The 22,738-nt window shown below is 37.0% G+C and overlaps 1 protein-coding gene and 1 pseudogene across 5 annotated transcripts in view; one reads left to right on the top strand and one right to left on the bottom strand.

Moving 5' to 3' along the window:
* The window catches only part of CB1H4orf33 (chromosome B1 C4orf33 homolog), a 126,707-nt gene that overhangs the window by 62,963 nt on the left and 41,006 nt on the right, over positions 1 to 22,738 (top strand). The gene's annotated exons all lie outside the window — the stretch shown is intronic.
* LOC122218435 lies at positions 11,829 to 21,708 on the bottom strand (annotated as a pseudogene).

Below are 22,738 nucleotides of genomic sequence, written 5' to 3'. Positions count from 1 at the left end.
TATAAAGAGTTCAAAGTAATGGTCATAAAGATGCTCACTGAACTCAGAAGAATGAATGAACACAGTGAGAACTTCAACAAGGAGAAAATATAAGAAAGTACCAAACAAGTCACAGAGCTGACAAATACAATCACTGAAGTGAAAAATACACTAGAATGGATCAACAGCAAACTACATGAGGCAAAAGAACAGATCAGCCATCTAGAAGACAGGATAGTGGAACTCACCCAAACAGAGCATCAATAAGAAAAAAAGAATTTTAAAAAAGTGAAGATAGCTTAAGAGACTGATGGGAAAACACCAGTCAGAAAAACATTTGTGTTATAGGGGTCCCAGAAGGTGAAGAGAGAGAAAGGGGCAGAAAACTTATTTGAAGAAATAATGACTAAAACTTCCTCAATCTGGAGAAGTAAACAGACATCCAGGTCCAGGAAGCACAGAGAATTCTAAATAAGATGGACCCTGGGCGCCTGGCTGCCTCAGTTGGTTAAGTGTCCAACTTTGGCTCAGGTCATGATCTCATGTTTCATGAGTTCAAACCCTGCGTCGGGCTCTGTGCTGATACCTTGAAGCCTGGAGCCTGCTTCGGATTCTGTGTCTCCTTTCTGTATCTCCCTCTCTCTCTGCCCCTCTCCTGCTTGTTCTCTCTCTCTCTCTCTCTCTCAAAAATAAACATTAAATACATAAATAAATAAGATGGACCCAGACAGATATACACCAAGACACATTATACTTAAAATGTCAAAATTAAAGATAAAGAGAGACTCTTAAAAGCAGCAAGAGAAAAACAACTCAATTTGTTACATACAAAAGCACCCCGTAAGACTATCAACAGATTGTTAAGGATTAATTAGTAATAGGAAAGTTGGGGAAGTAAAAATCTCACTGGTAAAGGTAAATATATAGTAAGGGTAGTGGATTAACTACTTATAAAGTTAGTAGGAAGGCTAAAAGACAAAAGTAGGAAAGTTAACTTTAATAGCTAGTAAGAGATACACAAAATAAAAATATGTAAAATGTGACATCAAAAAATACAAAACATTTACACTTAAAAGAATGAAAATTTAAAAAAAACATATTTATGTGTATATATATATATAACATATATAATATTCTGATTTATTCTTGATAAATCTATACATCTATATACCTATCTATATCTATTGATATAGCCAAACAAAACATTGATGGAGGAAATAGAGAGTTCTAGAATATGTTAAACTTAAATTGCTATAAACTTAAAATAGACTGTAATATATATATATATATGCTGTTTTATGTGACCCTCATGGTAACCACAATGCAAAAACCTACAGTATATACACAAAAGATAATGAAAAAAAATCTAACCATAACAGTAATGAAAGTCATCAAACTACAAGGGAAGAGAGCAAGAGAAGAAAGGAAGAGAGAACTGCAAAAACAGAAAGCAATTAACAAAATGGAAATAAGTACATACCTATTAATAATTCATTTAAATGTAAATGGACTAAATTCTCCAATCAAAAGACATAGAGTTGTTGAATGGATAAAAAAAACAAGACCCATTTGTATGCTGCTTATAAGGCACTCACTTCAGATGTAAGGATATACAAGACTGAAAATGAAGATATGGAAAAAGATATTTCATGAAATTGGAAATGAAAAGAAAACTGATGTAGCAAAACTTACATCAGACAAAACAGACTTTAAACAAAGACAGTAATAAAAGGCAAAGAAAGGCATTACATAGTGAAAAAGGGGTCAATCCAACATGAGGATTTAACATGACAGCCTCAGAAGTTGATGGAGTAGGAGGATCCTAAGCTCACCTCATCCCAGAGGTACACCTAGATAAAAGCCACATCAGTGCAACTAACCTAGAAAATTACCTGAAAACTGATGGAATAAATTCTGCAGTTAATCATAGGGAGGAGGCAACATGGAAAAAAGGTTGGAGGTTCAGAGACCCAGTCAGGAATCAATTTCCTGGCAAGATTAACCACAAATGGGAGGGATACCACAAACATGGAGAAGGGAGAGGAATAGATCCTGCACTGGGCACCCCAGACATGGGAACCTGCACTGGGAAGACAGGTCCTTATAACATTTGGCTTTGAAAATCAGTGGGGGTTAACTTCACAAGTTTTAAAATCTGAACCTTAACTCTGGGTACTTTAAAACTTGACAGACTCAGTTCTGGGAGTACTGGAGGGCTATAGGAAACTGAGTCTCCACTCTTAAAGAGACAGCATAACAAACAACCCCACCAAGATACAGCATAGAAGCAGCAGTTTGAAAAATGCTTGAAGTTTAAGGGAAGATTTATTTACTAATGTCAGAATGTGCACTGGAGGTGCAGGGATCTTTAGGAGGTGATGGGCACCATTTACATCACAAAATACAAGGATGTAAAGTATGACATCATTTACATAAAACATGGTGGGGGAGGTGTAAAAATTTAATGCCTTTAGAATAGGTTTAAATGTAAGAGTGACCATCAATTTAAAATAGACTGCTATATGCTATGATGTTATATATAAACCTAATGGTAATCACAAATAAAAAACCCACCTATAACATATATGCAAAAAATAGAAAGGAATCCAAGCATATCACTAAAGCAAGCCATTGAACCACAAGGGAAGAGAGCAAGAGAAGAAAGGAACAGAGAAGAACTACAAAAACAACCATAAAACAAGTAACAAAATGGCAATAAGTATTTACCTATCAATAATTATTCTGAATATAAATTAAAAGTTCTAATCAAAAGACTTAGGGTGACTGAATAGATAGAAAAGCAAGATGCAACTATATGTTGCCTATAAGGGACTCATTTCAGAACGAAAGACACATGTAGATTGAAAGCAAAGGGATGGAAAAACATTTACCATGCAAATGGAAACAAAAAGAAAGCTGGGGTAGCAATACTTAGGACAAAATAGACTTTAAAACAAAGACTGTAACAAAAGGGAAAGGATACTACATAATCATAAAAGGAATAATACAACAAGAAGATATAACAACTGTAAATATTTATATACCCAACATAAAGCAGCTATTAACAGAAATTAAGAAAGAAATCAGTAATACAATAATGGTAGGGGACTTTTAACACCCCACTTACATCAATGGACAGATCATCCAAACAAAATCAACAAAGAAACAATGGTTTTGAATGGCATTTGGGATCAGATGGACCTAATGGGTACAGTCAGTGCCTTTCATCCTAAAAGAGTGGAATGCACATTGTTTTCAAGTGCACATGGAATATTCTCCAGAATAGATCACATGTTTGGTCACAAAACAAGAATCAATGAATTGAAAAAAAAAAAAAGTTGAAATCATATCATGCATCTTTTCTGATTGCAATGGTATGAAACTAGAAATCAATCACAAGAAAAAATCTAGAAAAAAATACAAATACACGAAGGTTAAATGACATGCTACCAAACAACAAATGGGTCAACCAAGAAATCAAAGAGGAAATTAGAAAATACATGGAGCCAAAAGAAAATGAAAACACAACAGTTCAAAATCTTTAGGATGCAACAAAAGCCGTTTTAAGAGAGATTATAGCAAAAAAGGCCTACCTTAAGATGCAAAAACATTTCAAGGAAAGAACCTAGTCTTACACCTAAGGATCTAGAAAAAGAACAACAAAGCCAAAAGCTAGTCGAAGGAAGGAAGTAATAAAGATTAGAGCAGAAATAAATGATATAGAAACTAAAAAAACAATAGAACAGATCAATGAAACCAGGAGCACTAAATTTAATTTGGATCTGACTCCTAAAGAAAGGTGATAAAAGCAAAATCATTAAGTGGGACTACATCAAACTAAAAGCCAAGGAAACCAACAAAATGAATAGATAATCTACAGAAGTGAGAAAATATTTACAAATTATATATTAAGTAAGAGGTTAATATCCAAAAATATATGAAGAATGCCTACAATTCAATAACAAAAAATCAAATGGTCTGATTAAAACATGAGCAGAGGAACTAAATAGACATTTTCCCAAACAAGATATGCAGACACATGACAAAATGCTCAACTTCACTAATTACCAGAGAAATGGAAATCAAAGCCACAATGAGATATTACCTCACACATGTTAGGATGGTTAGTATCAAAAAGACAAGAAATAACAAGTGTTGGCAAGGATATGGAGAAAAGGGAACTCTTGTGCAATGTTGGTGGGAATGTAAATTGGTACAGTCACTATGGAAAACAGTATGGAGTTTCCTCAAAAAAAAAATTAAAAATAGAGCTACCATATGATCCAAGAATTGTACTAATTCAAAGATACATGCTTCCTTATGTTCAATGCAGCATTATTTTCAATAGCCAAGATATGTAAACAACCTAAATGTTACTGGATGGAATGCATAAAGAAACTGTGGTGTATATATACAATGGAATACTACTCATCCATAAAAAAGAATGAAAATTATTTCAACTGCAACAACATGAGTGGACTTGGAGGGCATTATGCTAAGTAAAATAAGTCAGACAGAGAAAGACAAATAATGTATGATTTTTCTCAATGTGGAATCTAAACAAAAGAAAACAAAACTCATAGATACAAAGAACAGATTGGTGGTTGTGAGAGGGGAAAGGAGTTAGGGATGGGAGAAATGGGTAAATGAGGTCAAGAGGCACATATCTCCAGATATAAAATAAATGCGTCATCATGGGGATGTAATATACAGCATGGTTTTTATGGTCAATAATATTGCATTGCATATGTCAAAGATGCCAAGAGAACTCATAAGAGTTCTCATCACAAGGATAGAAAAAAAGAATTTTTTACTTTGAATGGTGAAGGATGGTAGCGAGCCCAATTGTGATGATGACTTCACATGAGTACAAATATCAAAGGATTTTGTTGTACATCTGAAACTAATATATGTCAACTTTATCTCAATTTCTTAAAAATGAGAAGAAGAGAAGTCAGTAAAAGGTTATAGAGCTAAACAAAACATGTATATTGAGTGTAATCTGCTCTTTTATTGACTTTTAGAAGTTTAATTCAGTTTAGAAAAATTTCGTGTTGCCTTTCTGGAGTCAGCACTTTTGGCAAAAAATGTCTCTGTTAACTACAGGTGATGTATTATTCCTTTGTGGAAATTTGATTAAAAAAATGAAAATAAAACCCAAACTTCATAGGCCAAATTCTGTTCTATGTAGTGCTGGCATCAAATGGGAATTTCATAAATTTAATAGAAAGCTGTCTTTAAGCAGTTGAAAATTTGGTGAACATTGAGGTATTTTAGAAGGGGGTTGGTGTCTTAATTGCATCAGCATTGAGCATTAGGATACCTAAAACTGTTGCATATAGTGTTGTGAGGTTTTTGTTTTGTTTTTGCATTTAAGCTTTTCTTTATATACTAAGTGTGAAGTTTCATACAAGAGAACATTTGAATACTAGAATAAAAAAAAAATATGTGCTTTCTGTCCATACATATTAATTCTATTTTGTTCCATAAATTTTCTTGTTGGCATTTGCTATTTGTAAAGTATATAACAAAACAACTAAATTTTAGTACAAAATTAAGATTACGTGACATTTTGAATTTTTACTAGAGGTGATATTTTTACTGATATTTGCAAGCTGCCAGAAGAATGCCTTTGACCATTTTGAGATATTAGAACATAATCTGTTTATAAAGAAAGGGAAAAAAACCTATCACCATAATACATTTTAAAAATTGTTCCAACTCTTTTTCTACACAAAAGTAGCTCAAAGCTAGACATAATTTAAGAATATTTAGGAGCAAAAGAACAATAATACCATTGAATATATCAAGTTTTAAACTTTTGCACAGATACATTTCTTTTGCTTTTATGATGGGATAGTTTTCTAAATGGCTGTTTAAACCTATAGTATTCAATGCTTATAGTAATTTATTCTTGGCTCTAAATTTTGCTTTCTTCCTTCAGTCAGCATAGCTTTGGTTAATTTTCTTTATATAACGAGAAAGGAATAATTGAGAAGGCATGAGTGTATCTAGCACTGGGACATTCAAGAAGTATTATGTTGTACAGAGGGAATAAAGAGTTCCATTGTTATTGAATTGAGTTCAATTCTTTAAGACAGTTTTCTCTTCAGACGTTCAAAAGAATCATTTGAAATAAAGACTCTAACTTTGAAAATGAAAGCTTACGAGTATCATTAGGGGAAGCTGAGATAGAAAAATAAATTTTAGGTAAGACTTCAAAATTTCTTACAGTATTTTTGTTCTTCTATACATCCTCCAAAGTGATTCTTCTGAAACAGGAACCTTGTCAGTAAATTCTCTGCTTAAAACCCTACATTGGGGGGCGCCTGGATGGCGCAGTCGGTTAAGCATCCGACTTCAGCCAGGTCACGATCTCGCGGTCCGTGAGTTCGAGCCCCGCTTCTCGCGGTCCGTGAGTTCGAGCCCCGTGAGTTCGAGCCCCGCTTCAGGCTCTGGGCTGATGGCTCAGAGCCTGGAGCCTGTTTCCGATTCTGTGTCTCCCTCTCTCTCTGCCCCTCCCCTGTTCATGCTCTGTCTCTCTCTGTCCCAAAAATAAATAAAAAACGTTGAAAAAAAAATTAAAAAAAAAAAAAAACAACCCTACATTGGCTCCACATGCCTTCAGTATGTAGCCCTGATGTTAGCTATCCAGATCTCTGCACCCCCTTCTACCAGCATCATTTCTCTCATCGTATCACTGCCCCCCACCCCGCACCCTCCACCTCCCACCATGCACATATGCTCCCTTTGTATTTGCTCTCCCATCTCTTCTTTGGCTTTCACATGCTCTGTGCTTTTGTTCACACCAATTTTCCCATTTATAGGTTTCCCATTAAAGGTTTCCCATTATAAGTTTCCCATCAAAGGTGTCCTTTCCTGTTCTGTTCCTATGCATCTTTAACTGTAACTTCTGTCAAGTCTTTGAAATACTCCCCATTCTTCCAGTTCCCACCGTCAGAACCAGAGGCTCCTGCTATGTGTTTCCAAACTTCTATTAAAGCACTTTTCACAGTTTTCTCACATATTGTTTACAGTTTTCATTCCTACTAGATTGGGAGTTACCCAAGGGCAAGGGAAATGTCTTGTTTTTGTAGTTTTAACACATAGCACAGAAAAGGCAGATAGTGGTTACACAAATGTTTGTTTCACTAAAGGATTAGCATTAATGAACATTTAATGTATATCTAGGTAAGAACAACAATCAAATAGATTTTAGGGGAATACTAGAAGTTAGCACCTAGCATGAAACGTGAATAATAAATGCTGACCAATTGGTGTTATTATTTTAAGTTTTTGAAAAGCTTGAAATTAAAGTAGGCAAAATAAACACCCAAAATAAACTATCCTTGATAGTTATATTCAATATATGTATTTTCCTTTCTTGTGAAACTTAAGTTCCAGGAGGCATTTTCTGACTATTACAACTTCACATTTATCTCCATATTTCTGTTACTTTTCTGTGTAATCCAATCTGGTTCTAAATCTATCCTTCCTTGAACAATTCATTAGTTTGTAGATGTATATTTTTATCTTTGCTTTGTGATTATAAAGATTATATGTTCTTTTACGTCAGGGATTACATCTTTGATTTCTTTGAATTTTCTCTGTAGGACCTAAGGAGAAGCTGCACACATATTATGTCCTCAAAAATTACTTGTGGAATGAATGAAAGCAAATTCACATCACTAAACATTATAAATACTACATAAATAAATGTATCTGTGTATTAAGTCAAAGGAAGCAATTCCTCAAAATATTTTTTGTGCAGATTTTGCTATGGGCGAATACCATATAAAAACTTTTTACTGCAATTAGAATTATTTAAAATGTAATGCAGGTGTTGATTGCTTTGAGGATAGTAGTAAAAAATTTTATTTAAATTTAATTAGATCAAGACTTGAGGAGCAAGAAACACATTGCTTTATTTACATCATAGTATTTGCTCTTTTGTGTCTTTTTGACGGTTGGACTATAGAATTTACTGCACGGGAAAATTTACCAGTGTTGCACAGGCTTGTGAGTCTCAAGTTTAAATCAGGGATTCAAGGCTTACTGATGGAAGTGAATGCTTTCTTTGATGATCTCCCAACACCACCAGAGTATGCAGATCAGCCTCATGATGGACCCTGGGAGTATGAAGGTGAAACTTGTCTATTTCGAGTACCAAAGCTGAGAGAAATAGAGAGCACATGTTATATATGGGGTGCTCTTTTACCATATCTATTACTCCTCTCAGAGTTTACAGATACCTCATGCTACCTAAGTGAGAAACTGAAAATTCAATGGCATGGAGAGCTGGGATCAAAACTGTGTGACTTGGAATGAGGATTTTGGGTGAACAGTCTATATCTCATAGGTACTGAAAATTATCTATGAAATAGTAATAATCAGCAAGGCCTGTGAAAATGTTAGTCCGAGTAATAAATATAGATAATTATTTTATTTTAGGTGTTGAGTGGTATTTGCAAAGCATGCATCATTGAATTTAAATTGAGTGTTCTCTGAGCTCTAGGAACTATAAACTAAAGCTGCATCCCCTTTTTAAAAAAATTTACAGTAGTATTGTGATACTTGTAAAAATTAGCTATATATTTTGATAAAGATTTTTCATCTATATATTTTCTGTTGTTGTAATGTATAGATTTGATTGAACAATTTGAAAATAGAAGGTGACCTTGTCATGGAATCAGTAGTGTATTGGAGCTCTGTGAGGGATCCAGTAGTCTAGCTACTTTAAACATACCTGTGTCTGCATCTAGCACCTCTTGACTCCAAATCCAGTACCTTCCAATATATACTGTTGTTCTGCTAAAAAAAATTCACTTCTTAAGCATTTGATGAGGAGAAATTCTTTCTCTGAAAACTCTCTTGAAACCATATTCATAACTTTGGTTATAGACATGAAAACTTGAATATTTTTTTTATCCCAAATTTTCACACCTAAATCTGAACCTGTCATCATACAAAATCACTTTTATTTTTGACTTTCCAGTTTCGGTTAACTTAAGTTTGAGATGACATCCTTGTGTCGTCACTGACCATTTTACCCCACCTCCCCTGCTCACTAGTTATCAAATCCTGTTGATTCTTCTTTGGGGATGTCCCATGAATATGTCCCTTCATTTCCATCCTGAACATTACTTCTTGGACCATTAGACTATTATAATATGCTTTCAGATAGTGTTCCTGCTGCCAATGTCTCTCTAATCCTGCTTATCCCATACACAAATACGTGGCTGGTGGTCCTAAAACACCACTTCATTATTTTCGAGAAGATTGTAGCTCCATTTTGCTTGCAAGGTTAAGTCCCAAATTGCTAGACTGCTGATATTCAGAGTCTTTAAGTGGCTGCTCCCAAACTGTGTTCAATTTCTATCTTCCAGAAACCTCTGCCTCAACCAAACAGGCCTGTCATTTTAACTTAAATGATTTGAACCTTTGAACACATAGAATTGTCCTTTCTTTCTGCCTACCCTTATCCTCCCTTTTCAACCTGACTATAATGTTACCTCCTCTGTGAAGCCTTCTAGGGTAATCCAGTTCATGGTGATCAGCTTATCTTTTGAACTCCTGTAATATATATTAACTATGCCATTCATTTACCCATTTATTATGTATTGCTTTGTGACCTTTATGTATCACTATATTGAATTTTCTCTTATAATTTACACTGCTGTTTAAACTCTTAGGTACAGTCTTATTTCCTTTATTATATTTAAAACTGCTTCAAGGCAGGAATATATATTTTTCTGTCCTCTGAGTGGATTTGCTATAAAGCTAATAAAGCTTATGCTTCAGGGCCCCTTGCACGGGTTCCTTCTAAGGTCCTGTGTCTGATTTTATATTTCTTTTTTTTTTTTTTTTTTTTCAGACAAGGCCCTCCCATATTGTATAAATTTCTGCCCCACAAACCCTGGATCCAACCCTGCATGGGAATATTTATTGTGTGCTCATGATAAGGCACTGTTTTATTATAATATTTATGCTTAGCTACAGATAGAACTACCCTCCTCCATCCCACCGAAACTCCAATATAATTAATTATATTAATTCTCCAATTTATAATAATAACAAATAGAAAAATCTAACAGAAGCAATCACATACAAAGCAGGAGAAAATATAGAATCTCTGAGCAGTGTCCTTTGGCCTCCCTAAGTATGGTAGTAACATGGTCTCAGCAGGGCTCAGTCATGAAGCTGAATAATTTGTTATGCCATAGTTCTTTTATGGTTGGGATTGATGTTATTATTAAAAAAAAATCTTATACCAGCAATAATGGGTCATTAGCCAGAAATATTTGGAGATAATCTGAGTTCTCCTGCTTCTCAAGTTATACTCAGCATCAGAGAGTCATAGCCTTGTTTGGGTGGGGTAGGGGAATGGAGAGACTTCAGTGCACAGGCTGCTCCAAGCAGAGTCTTTGTTCCCAGTTTGACAGCACTCTGGCAAGTACTTCCCAAATCTTGTTCCATTTAATCCTCACAGCAATCCCGTGAGATTTACAAATGAGGAAGCAGAGGCTCAGAGAATTTCATTATCTTGCCTAAGATCACACAGTACATAAGTAATGGAGTGGGTACTCAAAGCCAGGTCTGATTTTAGAACTAGATTTTAAAAATTCCTTACTGAAGTGATTACAATAGACAGATTTGTTTGTATTGTCTTTTTTTAAAAATTCTTTTTGAAATCCTCTTTTTTTTTTTTATACTTAATCCTTCAGGCCTGTTCATTGATATTAGTTTTGAAAAATATGCTGAGTGGGGAAAAAAGGTTCTAGTGAGAAAAGCTTGGAAAGCTCTGCAGACTCTGTCCCTTAGAGAGTCACTATGAATATTATCATATTAATAACTCAAAAATCCTTTAGAAATCTTTTATTTTTTATATTTTTAATTTTTTTTAAGTTGAGAGACAGCAAGCAGGGGAGGGCCAGAAAAAGGGGGAGACAGAGGATCTGAAGCAGGATCTGTGCTGACAACAGAGTCTGACGTGGGGCTTGAAACTATAAACTGTGAGATCAGGACCTGAGCCGAAGTCAGACACTTAATCTAGTGAGCCACCCATGTGCCCTGAGAGATCTGTTTTATATTATTAACCCAAAATATCACATATTTGTCTACTGTACTTTTTCCTTTACATGGCAATATCAGTAACCATGCCAACTACCATTTACTGAGTATTTACTATGTGCCAGACACTATTCTAAACACTTCATTCATTAGTCCTATGACCCAGATACCATTTTTATTTCTGTTTCATAGATTAGGAAACTGAGACATAAGGCAGTTAAGAAATTTGCCTGAGATCATGTAAGTGAAGTAAGCATAATTTGAACTCAACTATTATTCTATGCTGCCTCCCACATTTAATACTTACTATCTATAAAAATTCTGTCAAATTAATATTTCAGTGAAATCATTCTGGGAAACAATTGGAAGAATTGTATATATGTATATTTATGTAAATTTGGAATAGAATATTTTGTATGGACAACAGATAAATTGCTTTAACATTTAATATTCACCAGCTAATGAGAATGTTACGCTGAATTTTTTAATTTTTAATTTTTAAGTTATATTGAATTTTCTAAAAAGTAGTTTGCAGTAATGTTGAATATAAAATTTTATTTTTTAAGGTTCTAGATTTTCCTTCTTCAGAATGTGACTTTTTACAATCTTTACTTTCTTGACTCTTTCTGGATGTCTCAATATGATGATTGTTTTTTACTTATAGTTGTTGAATCTTTTTTTTTTTTTTCTGCAAAAACATCAATATTTCCACTTGGTCCCTGGCTTGGGAGAGGGCATCAGTGTGGTTAAAAAGCTACCTAGTGGCTGCACAGAGAGGCTCAGGCAAAAGCCTTACAGGAGGGGATGCCAGAGAGGCCCCTAGCCTGCTTGAGGGTGTGCTTTTCCAGGAAATACTGGCCTCGCCCAGCCTAGAGACCAGCCAGCCTGGGAGATCAGTCAAGTGGTTGCCATCTTCTTGATGAGTTTCACTTCCTCATCCAGGAAGTGGTTCTCCAGGAAGTTACAGGGATGTAGGTCTGGAATGCTGGGCGTACAGATACAAAACAGCCTGGTTCAGGGTTTCTCTAGACCATGGTAGCTTCCATGGCATCCAGAGTTTTACCTCACTCATCCTGGAATGGCTTCTGCATATCCTGGAAGAGAGCACAGCTGCTGAGTTGGTTTGCATCAAGAGACACTGGGATGCCTGGGTGGCTCAGTCAGTTCAGCATCTGACTCTTGATTTGGCTCAGGTCATGATCTCATGATTGAGTTTGAGCTCTGCATCTGACTCTGTGTTGTCAGTGCAGAGCCTACTTGGGATTCTCTCTCTCGCTCTCTCTGCCCCTCCTCTGCTTGCACACACTCTCTCAAAATAAATAAATAAACCTTAAAAAAAATTAAAAGAGACACTGTTGCCCTTGAGCTTCTCCTCAGCCAAGTCCAGCCAAGTCTCTGAGAAGCTTCTACACCCTCCAGAGCCACATTGTCACAGTCAAAATAGAAGCCTAGAGAGAGTTAGGTGTAGAAGGACTGAAGATGCATGTTGATCAGGCGGTTGAGTGTTGTCTCCACCCTGGTGGAATAACTCTGATGAATGTGGGAGCTCACAGTTGATTGGCAATAAAGAGCTAAGCTCAAAATATGATGTTGGCTCATTGCCAGAGGCAGAGGATAGCTGAGAAGATGGTTCCAAAGGTTGCAACTGGAAAAGAAGTTGGAGGGTGGTCTGAGGCTGGAAGAAGGGGCATCTATGGGTCTGTTTGGTTCAAACACTGTTGAAGCAAGAGACAGGTCTGTGGGACTGCTAGATGTACTGCCTTGAAATGTTGTTTTGTTTTGTTTTTGTAAAACAAGAAGAAACAGTACCTCAAGGTGGAACTCTGCTGGTAAATTCTCTTTTAATGCATACTAAAGCTGCTTGCTTCTTAAGGACAGCTTTCCAAACAGTTTTTTAAAGTCATTAAGCTCTCAAACATTCTGTTTGGTTTGCAAAATGTGGATGAGTCCCACCCATAATTATTATGGTAGGCATTGTACAAAGTTAGAAGCATTAAAGCAGACTATGCAATTCCTCTGAAATGCAAAATCACACAGGTAACAGGGATTATGGTATTTCCTAAGGCTGACCCACTTCCTGGCTTAAATCACTTCCTGATTTAAATTCATCAGGACCAGTGACTTTTCATGAAACTAGTCTGATAGAGCTGAAAACTGTACAGAGCTTCTAGATAGTCACGATACCTAGTGTTTTTTTTTTCCTTAGGGTGCTATTATTAGAATATTAATTCAACTTCACTAAGTTCTATACCTCTCCCATGGTTTATAGACCTTAAGTCAACAAGCAAACAAAATTTAGAAGCTAATTTCCTAATGAGATGAATTCTGAGCTCCAAAGCCTTTGTTTTAAACTTTAAAATTATAAAATTTATAGTGATATATTCAGCTCTGTCGGTGGCATCACTTGCTTCTATACAAAGTCCGTACAGGGTATATGGATTCTTCTGGCCCTAATTGTGCTGGACAAACAATATTGATGTCTGTAAAGATGTTCAGTCAAGAAGTATGGTTTAGAGATGCATTGCATGGCTCTAGCTTTAAAGAAAAAATTCTTTAGATGTTATTTGGATAATTAAATACAATTTTACCACACGGAAAAAGCACTTACCACATGTAGTCTATTTGAACCACTTCACATTCTGCCTGTTGAAAATGCTATCCTGGACATTTCTCAGTGACAGCCAGCCATCTAAGGATGTTCTTTACCTCCTAAAATTAACCTCACCCATAGATTTATCTTTTCGTAAAGTTTTTGCTTGAAGTGCTTGTTTATGCTATGTTCTTCTCCCAAGGCTTCTTTTAGGATTTCTTAGATGCAACAAATTATCAAATTCAGTTACATGTAGCTGAGTCATGAACCTATAACTTTTCTAAAAAGATCATATATTTTGTGTATTTTTCTCTTTTGATGATAAAAGAAAATTATATACATTGTACAATACTTAGGAAATAATAAAAAGTACACGAATAAAAGTAATCTGTAATATTACTACCCAGATAAAATCACTATTCACTTTTGGACGTATAACCATGCATCCCAATGGCTGAATATGGCCTGCAGAATTTTTTTTTGTTTTATTTTTATTATTTTTTTAAACAGAACTTATTGTCAAGTTGACTAATATACAGAGTATACAGTCTGCTTTTGGTTTGGGGGGTAGATTCCCATGATTCATTGCTTACATACAACACCCAGTGCTCATCCCAACAAGTGCCCTCCTCAATGCCCATCACCCATTTTCCCATCTCCTCTCCCACCCTCCCTTGCCCACCTCCATCAACCCTCAGTGTGCTGTCTGTATTTAAGAGTCTCTTATGGTTTGCTTCCTTCCCTCTCTGTAACTATTTTAGATTTTTTTAAAGCTTACAATGTGTTTTTACAATTTACAAGACTCAGAGTGCTCCTCGTGGTTACAGAGCATGCGTGGTCCTCCACATATCTGAGGGAGCGATCTCTGAATCACAATACAACATTTTTAAAAACACATTATAGTATTGTTGTAGAAAATAGGCAGAAGCATCAGCATTAGATTCTTTCAGTCTCAAGTCCCAAATTCCCAGTAAGATAATTTGGTTTCCACTGCATTCCTCTTCTTTAGAGAAAAAAGGTAGGTGGCAAAGGGAACCGCCATGTTATTCTTGTGTTTGGAACTACTAACGTTGCTAAAATGCTTCATTACTTTGGATGTGTATACCTAAACTTTTGCACATCTATCAAGCAGTTCTGATACTCATTTCTTTCACTGAAGTAAACTCTGAGATGAGGAGTCAACCAATGAGGATTTTTTTTTCAATGAGGCATTTTAAAACACGATATTGTTTTAGATAACAGTAATAATAATGACTAACACTAATGTAATGCTAACATTGTGTAGGATGCCATTCTAAGCACTTTTCACCTTTCAAACGCTTTAAGCACACCATAATCCATTTTTCAGGTGAGGAAACGTATCTCTGTTGGATAACTTGACCAAGGTCTCATGGCTAGTAGGTGCAAGAGTCTAAATTTGAATCCAGGTTATCTGGCTTCAGAGTCCGTGCTTTTTAATCCCCATACTATACTGCATCTGTTGATAACTTAATACTTATTATATTAACTTGAATTGCTAGTATAATTTCTTCAAAATGAATCATTTATTTTCTTCACTTTTATTAATTGTGTTGGCATTCAGATATCAAAAGAGAATAATTTCAATAAGTAAAATGCAAATATTTTACAGTTTTAATCATATAAAGGCATAAAATATTAAAAACATGAAACAAAAAATAGTGCCCAAAGTTGAAAATCTTGAATATTCATGACTTGAAATATTTTGATTTACAAAGTTACCTCTATATATTTGTAAGTAAAATTGGAAGTCTCCTGTATTCATCAGAATTCTTTTATTTGTAAATGAAAGAAGTGAAACTAGGAAATTCGAGCAGAAAGAGAGAATTGTTGGCTCAAGAATTTAAGAAGATGAGAGGTGGGCTAGCTGGCCTGACTCAATCCAAAGATTAGGGTGATGGCAACAGATATTTTTCTTTTCCTCTTTTCTCTTCTCACACCCCCATATCTGACCCCCCCCCCATTAATCTCTACATTTCTTTCTTGTCTTCGTGTATCTGTCTTAATACTTTCCTTCTGTAGAGGCTTCTTTTTTTTTTCCTTGTATGGTTCTCCAGCATCATTCCTTCCTTTGTTTTGTTTGTTTTGTTTTTATGAAATTTAGTGTCAAATTGGTTTCCATACAGCACCCAGTGCTCATCCCAACAGATGCCCTCCTCATGCCCATCACCCACTTTCCCCTCCCTCACAGCCCCCATCAACTCTCAGATTGTTCTCAGTATTTAAGAGTCTCTTATGGTTTGCCTCCATCCTTCTGTAACTTTTTTTTCCCCCTTCCCCTCCCCCCTGGTCTTCTGTTGAGTTTCTCAGAATCCACATATGAGTGAAAACATGTGGTATCTGTCTTTCTCTGCCTGACTCATTTCACTTAGCATAACACTCTCCAGTTCCAACCACGTTGCTACAAATGGCCAATTTCATTCTTTCTCATTGCCAAGTAGTATTCCATTGTGTATATCAACCACAATTTCTTTATCCATTTGTCAGTTGATGGACATTTAGGCTCTTTCCATAGTTTGGCTATTGTTGAAAATGCTGCTATAAACATTGGGGTATTAGTGCTCCTGTGCATCACCCCTCCTGTATCCCTTGGGTAAATTCCTAGCAGTGCTATTGCTGAGTCATAAGGTAGGTCTATTTTTAATTTTTTGAGGAACTTCCAAGTTTGCCAGAGTGGCTGCACCAGTTTGCATTCCCACCAACAGTGCAAGAGGGTTCCTGTTTCTCCACATCCTCACCAGCATCGATTCTCTCCTGATTTGTTCATTTTAGCCACTCTGACTGGTGTGAGGTGTTATTTCAGTGTGGTTTTGATTTGTATTTCCCTGATGAGAAGTGACATTGAGCATCTTTTCATGTGTCTATTGGCCATCTGGACGTCTTCTTTAGAGAAATTCATGTTTTCTGCCCATTTCTTCACTGGATTATTTGTTTTCTGGGTGTGGAGTTTGATGAGTTCTTTATAGATTTTGGATACTAGTTCTTTGTCCGATATGTCATTTGCAAATCTTTTTTCCATTCCGTTGGTTGCCTTTTAGTTTTATTGATTGTTTCCTTTGCAGTGCAGAAGCTTTTTATCTTGATGAGGTCCCAATAGTTCATTTTTGCTCTTAATTCCCTTGCCTTTGAAGATGTGTCAAGTAAGAAATTGCTGCAGCTGAGGTCAGAGAGGTTTTTTCCTGCTTTCTCCTCTAGGGTTTTGATGGTTTCCTGTCTCACATTCAAATCCTTTATCCATTTTGAGTTTATTTTTGTGAATGGTGTAAGAAAGTGGTCTAGTTTCAATCTTCTGCATGTTGCTGTCCAGTTCTCCCAGCACCATTTGTTAAAGAGACTGTCTTTTTTCCATTGGATATTCTTTCCTGTGTTGTCAGGATTAGTTGGCCATATATTTGTGGGTCCAGTTTTTGAGTCTTTATTCTATTCCATTGGTCTATGTGTCTGTTTTTGTGCCAATACCATGCTGTCTTGATGATCTTGATGATTATAGCTTTGTAGTAGAGGCTAAAGTCTGGGATTGTGATACCTCCTTGGTCTTCTTCAAAATTACTTTGGCTATTTGGGGTCTTTTGTGGTTCCATACAAATTTTAGGATTGCTTGTTCTAGCTTTGAGAAGAATGCTGGTGTAATTTTGATTGGGATTACATTGAATGTGTAGATAGCTTTGGGTAGTATTGACATTTTAACAATATTTATTCTTCCAATTCATGAGTATGGAATGTTTTCCATTTCTTTATATTTTCTTCAATTTCCTTCATAAGCTTTCTATAGTTTTCAGCATACAGATCTTTTACATCTTTGGTTAGGTTTATTCCTAGGTATTTTATGCTTCTTGGTGCAATTGTGAATGGGATCAGTTTCTTTATTTGTCTTTCTGTTGCTTCATTATTAGTGTATAGGAATGCAGTTGATTTCTGTACACTAATTTTGTACACTGTGACTTTGCTGAATTCATGTATCAGTTTTAGCAGACTTTTGGTGGAGTCTATTGGGTTTTCCATGTATAATATCATGTCATCTGCAAAAAAGTGAAAGCTTGACATCATCTTTGCCAATTTTTATGCCTTTGATTTCCTTTTGTTGTCTGATTGCTGAAGCTAGAACTTCCAACACTATGTTAAACAACAGCGGTGACAGTGGACATCCCTGTTGTGTTCCTGATCCTCAGGGGGAAATTTCTCAGTTTTTCCCCCATTGAGTATGATATGAGCTGTGGGCTTTTCATAAATGGCTTTTATGATGTTTAAGTGTGTTCCTTCTATCCCGACTTTCTCGAGGGTTTTTATTAAGAAAGATGCTGAATTTTGTCAAATGCTTTTTCTGCATGGATTGACAGGATCATATGATTCTTTTCTTTTCTTTTATTAATGTGATGTATCACGTTGATTGATTTGCGAATGTTCAACCAGCCCTGCATCCCAGGAATGAATCCCACTTGATCATGGTGAATAATTATTTTTATATGCTGTTGAATTCGATTTGCTAGTATCTTATTGAGAATTTTTGCATCCATATTCATCAGGGATATTGGCCTTTTTTTTTTGCTGGGTCTCTGGTTTGGGAATCAAAGTAATGCTGGCTTCATAGAATGAGTCTGGAAGTTTTCCTTCCCTTTCTATTTCTTGGAACAGCTTGAGAAGGATAAGTATTATCTCTGCTTTCAACATCTGGTAGAATTCCCCAGGGAAGCCATCTGGTTCTGGACTCTTATTTGTTGGGAGATTTTTGATAACTGATTCAATTTTTTCTCTGGTTATGGGTCTGTTCAAGTTTTCTATTTCTTCCTGTTTGAGTTTTGGAAGTGTGGGGGTACTTAGGACTTTGTCCATTTCTTCCAGGTTGTCCAGTTTGTTGGTATATAATTTTTCATAGTATTCCTTGATAATTGCTTGTATTTCTGAGGGATTGGTTGTAATAATTCCATTTTCATTCATGATTTTATCTATTTGGGTCATCTCCCTTTTCTTTTTGAGAAGCCTGGCTAGAGGTTAATCAATTTTGTTTATTTTTTCAAAACACCAACTCTTGGTTTCATTGATCTGCTCTACAGTTTTTTTAGATTCCATATTGTTTATTTCTGCTCTGATCTTTATTATTTCCCTTCTTCTGCTGGGTTTGGGGTGCCTTTGCTGTTCTGCTTCTATTTCCTTTAGGTGTGCTGTTAGATTTCGTATTTGGGATTTTTCTTGTTTCTGGAGATAGGCCTGGATTGCAATGTATTTTCCTCTCAGGACTGCCTTCACTGCATCCCAAAGCGTTTGGATTGTTGTATGTTCATTTTCATTTGTTTCCATATATTTTTTAATTTCTTCTCTAATTGCCTGGTTGAGCCATTCATTCTTTAGTAGGGTGTTCTTTAACCTCCATGCTTTTGGAGGTTTTCCAGACTTTTTCCTGTGGTTGATTTCAAGTTTCATAGCATTGTGGTCTTAAAGTGTGCATGGTGTGATCTCAATTCTTGTATACTTATGAAGGGCTGTTTTGTGACCCAGTATGTGACCTATCTTGGAGAAGGTTTCATGTGCACTCAAGAAGAAAGTATATTCTGTTGCTTTGGGATGCAGAATTCTAAATACATCTGCCAAGTCCATCTGATCCAATGTATCATTCAGGGCCCTTGTCTTTATTGATCCTGTGTCTAGATGTTGTATCCATTGCTGTAAGTAGGGTATTAAAGTATCCTGCAATTACCATATTCTATCAATAACGTTGCTTATGTTTGTGAGTAATTGTTTTATATACTTTGGGGCTCCTGAATTCAGTGTGTAGACATTTATAATTGTTAACTCTTCCTGCTGGATAGACCCTGTAATTATTATATAATGCCCTTCTTCATCTCTTGTTCCAGCCTTTAATTTAAAGTCTAGTTTGTTTGATATAAGTATGGCTACTCCAGCTTTCTTTTGACTTCCAGTAGCATGATAGATAGTTCTCCATCCCCTTTCAATCTGAAGGTGTCCTCAGGTCTAAAATTAGTCTCTGTCGACACCATATAGATGGGTCTTGTTTTTTTATCCATTCTGATACCCTTTGTCTTTTGGTTGGAGCATTTAGTCCATTTACATTCAGTGTTATTATTGAAAGATATGGGTTTACACTTATTGTGATATCTATAGGTTTCTTGCTTATAGTAGTGTCTCTGGTACTTTGTGGTCCTTGCAACATTTCACTCACAGAATCCCCCTTAGGATCTCTTGTAGGGCTGGTTTAGTGGTGATGAATTCCTTCAGTTTTTGTTTGTTTGGGAAAACCTTTGTCTCTCCTTCTATTCTAAATGACAGACTTGTTGGGTAAAGGATTCTCAGCTGCATTTTTTTCTGTTCATCACATTGAAGATTTCCTGCGATTCCTTTCTGGCCTGCCAAGTTTCAGTAGATAGGTCTGCTACTATCCTTATGTGTCTACCTTTGTATGTTAAGGCCTGTTTATCCCTAGCTGCTTTCAGAATTTTCTCTTTATCCTTGTATTTTGCCAGTTTGATTATGATATGTCATGCAGAAGATGGATTCAAATTATGTCTGAAGGGAGATCTCTGTGCCTCTTGGATTTCAATGCCTTTTTCCTTCCCCAGATCAGGGAAGTTCTCAGCTATGATTTCTTCAAGTACACCTTCAGCCCCTTTCTCTCTCTCTTCCTCTTCTGGAATTCCTATTATACGGATATTGTTTCATTTGGTTGCCTCACTTTGTTCTGTAATTCTCCTCTCGTACTGCTGGATTTTATCTCTCTTTTTCTCAGCTTCCTCTTTTTCCATAATTTTATCGTCTAAATCATCTATTCTCTCCTTTGCCTCTTCAATCCGTGCTGTGGCCACCTCCATTTTATTTTGCACCTCATGTATAGCATTTTTAAATTCATCATGACTATTTTTTAGTCCCTTCGTCTCTGTAGCAATAGACTCTGTTGTCCTCTATGCTTTTTTCCAGCCCAGCGATTAATTTTATGACTATTATTCTAAATTCTTGTTCCATTATAGCACTTAAATCATTTTTGATCAATTCGTTACCTGTCGCTATTTCCTGGAATTTCTTTTGAGGAGAATTCTTCCATTTGGTCATTTTGGCTAGTTTTCTGTCCTTATGTGTTTTAAAAGCTTGTTGTATGCTCTGTACCTTCAAGCACTGCTATATTAAAGGAGGGTCATACACTGTCCAAGATCTGGCCCTTCAGGAGGTGTTTTTTCAGGGATTGTTACTTGCTCTCTGTTGGTGTGACCTTGGTTATTTTATCACCCTACTCATAGTAATATTTTGGACCCTCCACCACATGTGCTTTGATATGTTCCTTGGAGTAGCTCTGTAAAGGAAAACAGATAGACAAACAGGAGACAAAAACACGCAAGCACACAAACAAACAAAAACAAAAAACCCCAAAACACCAACCACAAGTAAAGCAGAGGGTGGAGGTGGTGCTGATGGAAGAGCACATACAAAGAGAGAAATGACAGGAGTGGGGAAGGGGGGTGGGAAGAAAAAATAAACATTGGTTCAGCAGAGAGACTAAAAGTCTTAATCCAGAGGGAGAGAGAAAGGAAAATAAAGAAAGAGGCAGGGAAAAGGAAATGAAGATAAAGTTGCCCAGACAGAGAAAATATATGGCTTGATTATTTCAGAGAGAGAGAGAAAGGAGTGTATCGAAGGAGGTGTAGAACATGTATCAAGAAAATGGATTAAATATGTCTGTTTTGACAGACCAATAACCAGAGTAACCAGCCTAGGAGAGGGAAGAGATAAGGAGGAGAAATGGGGGTGGGGAGGAGAATATATCTATATATCCAGAATTGACCTAGAGTTAATCCAGGAAATGCTGCATTGCTTGTAGGTAATAGCTATCCGCAGGGTCTGTGCTGCTTTGGTGGATATACAGTTACCCAGTACAAGGGGGTGTGGTTTGGCGTAATCTGAGCCTACCTCCACAATGGGCCCTGGGAGTGATCCCTGACGCTCCGCCTTGGCGGTGGTGGTGGGGTGGAATGGTGATTCCCCAGTCTCTTTTCCACAGAGCTAGACAAGGTGACCTCAGTTTGAGTCGTCCTCACTGCCGTGGGCATAGACGGGATGGTCCTTCTCACTCTGCCAACCCCCGACCCTACGCTTGGCTAGGATTCAAAGTCCTGCTCCATGTGCTCTGGCGCTGGGGAAGCACCTCTCAGTGAGGCCTGATATGTGGTCCTGGCTGGCTTTGTCTGTGCCACTGCACTTCAGGGAGGACCGCCTTCTCCTACTAAGGACTGAGCTGCCACCCTCCCCAAGAGTCCCTGGGGTGGTGGATGCAGGCAGCCTTTGTCTTTTCCCGCAGCACTCCAGGGAAACGGCGTTGTTTTCCTCCTGCAGACGTCGCCCTCGGCCCAGCCACTGCGCCTGGGGATGGCGGACACAGGCAGGTTCTGTACTATCCCGCAGCCCTCCAGGGAGGGAACCACTTTCTCCAACTGCGGACTGAACCGCTGACCTACCACCACATCCAGGCCTGGCTTCCCTCCGCCCCAGGTGCGGAACAAGGAGCCATCCCCCGTCCAAAGAAAGTCCCACAGTTAGAGATCGGTTTCCTCTCAGTCTCAATCTGAGGTTTTTCTCCTGTCCAGATACGGTCCTGCACTTCCCTAGCCGCTCTTTCTCTTCCCTTTGTCTCTCTGCAGAAAGGGGTCCTACTCCTCCATGCCCACGTGGCCTTTTTTTTAATCTCCCCCAGTTCAGTTACCCACCTATCTTTTTTTCCAGCTTTCCTGTTTTCTTCCTAGTAGATTCAGTCTCTTTTCCTCCCAGGCTCTGGTGTTCAAAGTCGTTTGGCTTCTACACCTCTTTGTTTGAGAGACGTGGGAACTATGGATCCCCCCTACTTCTCTGCCATGTTGGGCCCCATCCCCTGTAGAGGCTTCTCTTATGAGGTGGTGGTGACGGAGATGACTCAGGCAATTGAAATTTGCAGTAATCCTAATTTAGCCACTATAAAGGAAACAGATTTCTTCTTCCCACTTCAGTATGTAAAGAGGCTGTGATATTGTAGTTGGCAGCCCTGTCTGAATCACAAAGTTTAAAGGTAAGGAGCAGTTCTTCAAAGGCTATAGGGCTTTTGAAAAA

The sequence above is a fragment of the Panthera leo genome, chromosome B1 (genome assembly GCF_018350215.1).
Source record: "Panthera leo isolate Ple1 chromosome B1, P.leo_Ple1_pat1.1, whole genome shotgun sequence".
In the NCBI taxonomy this organism is placed as follows: Eukaryota; Metazoa; Chordata; class Mammalia; order Carnivora; family Felidae; genus Panthera; species Panthera leo.
Note: the sequence above shows the minus strand (reverse complement) of the source record. Positions and strands in the feature narration are given on the sequence as shown.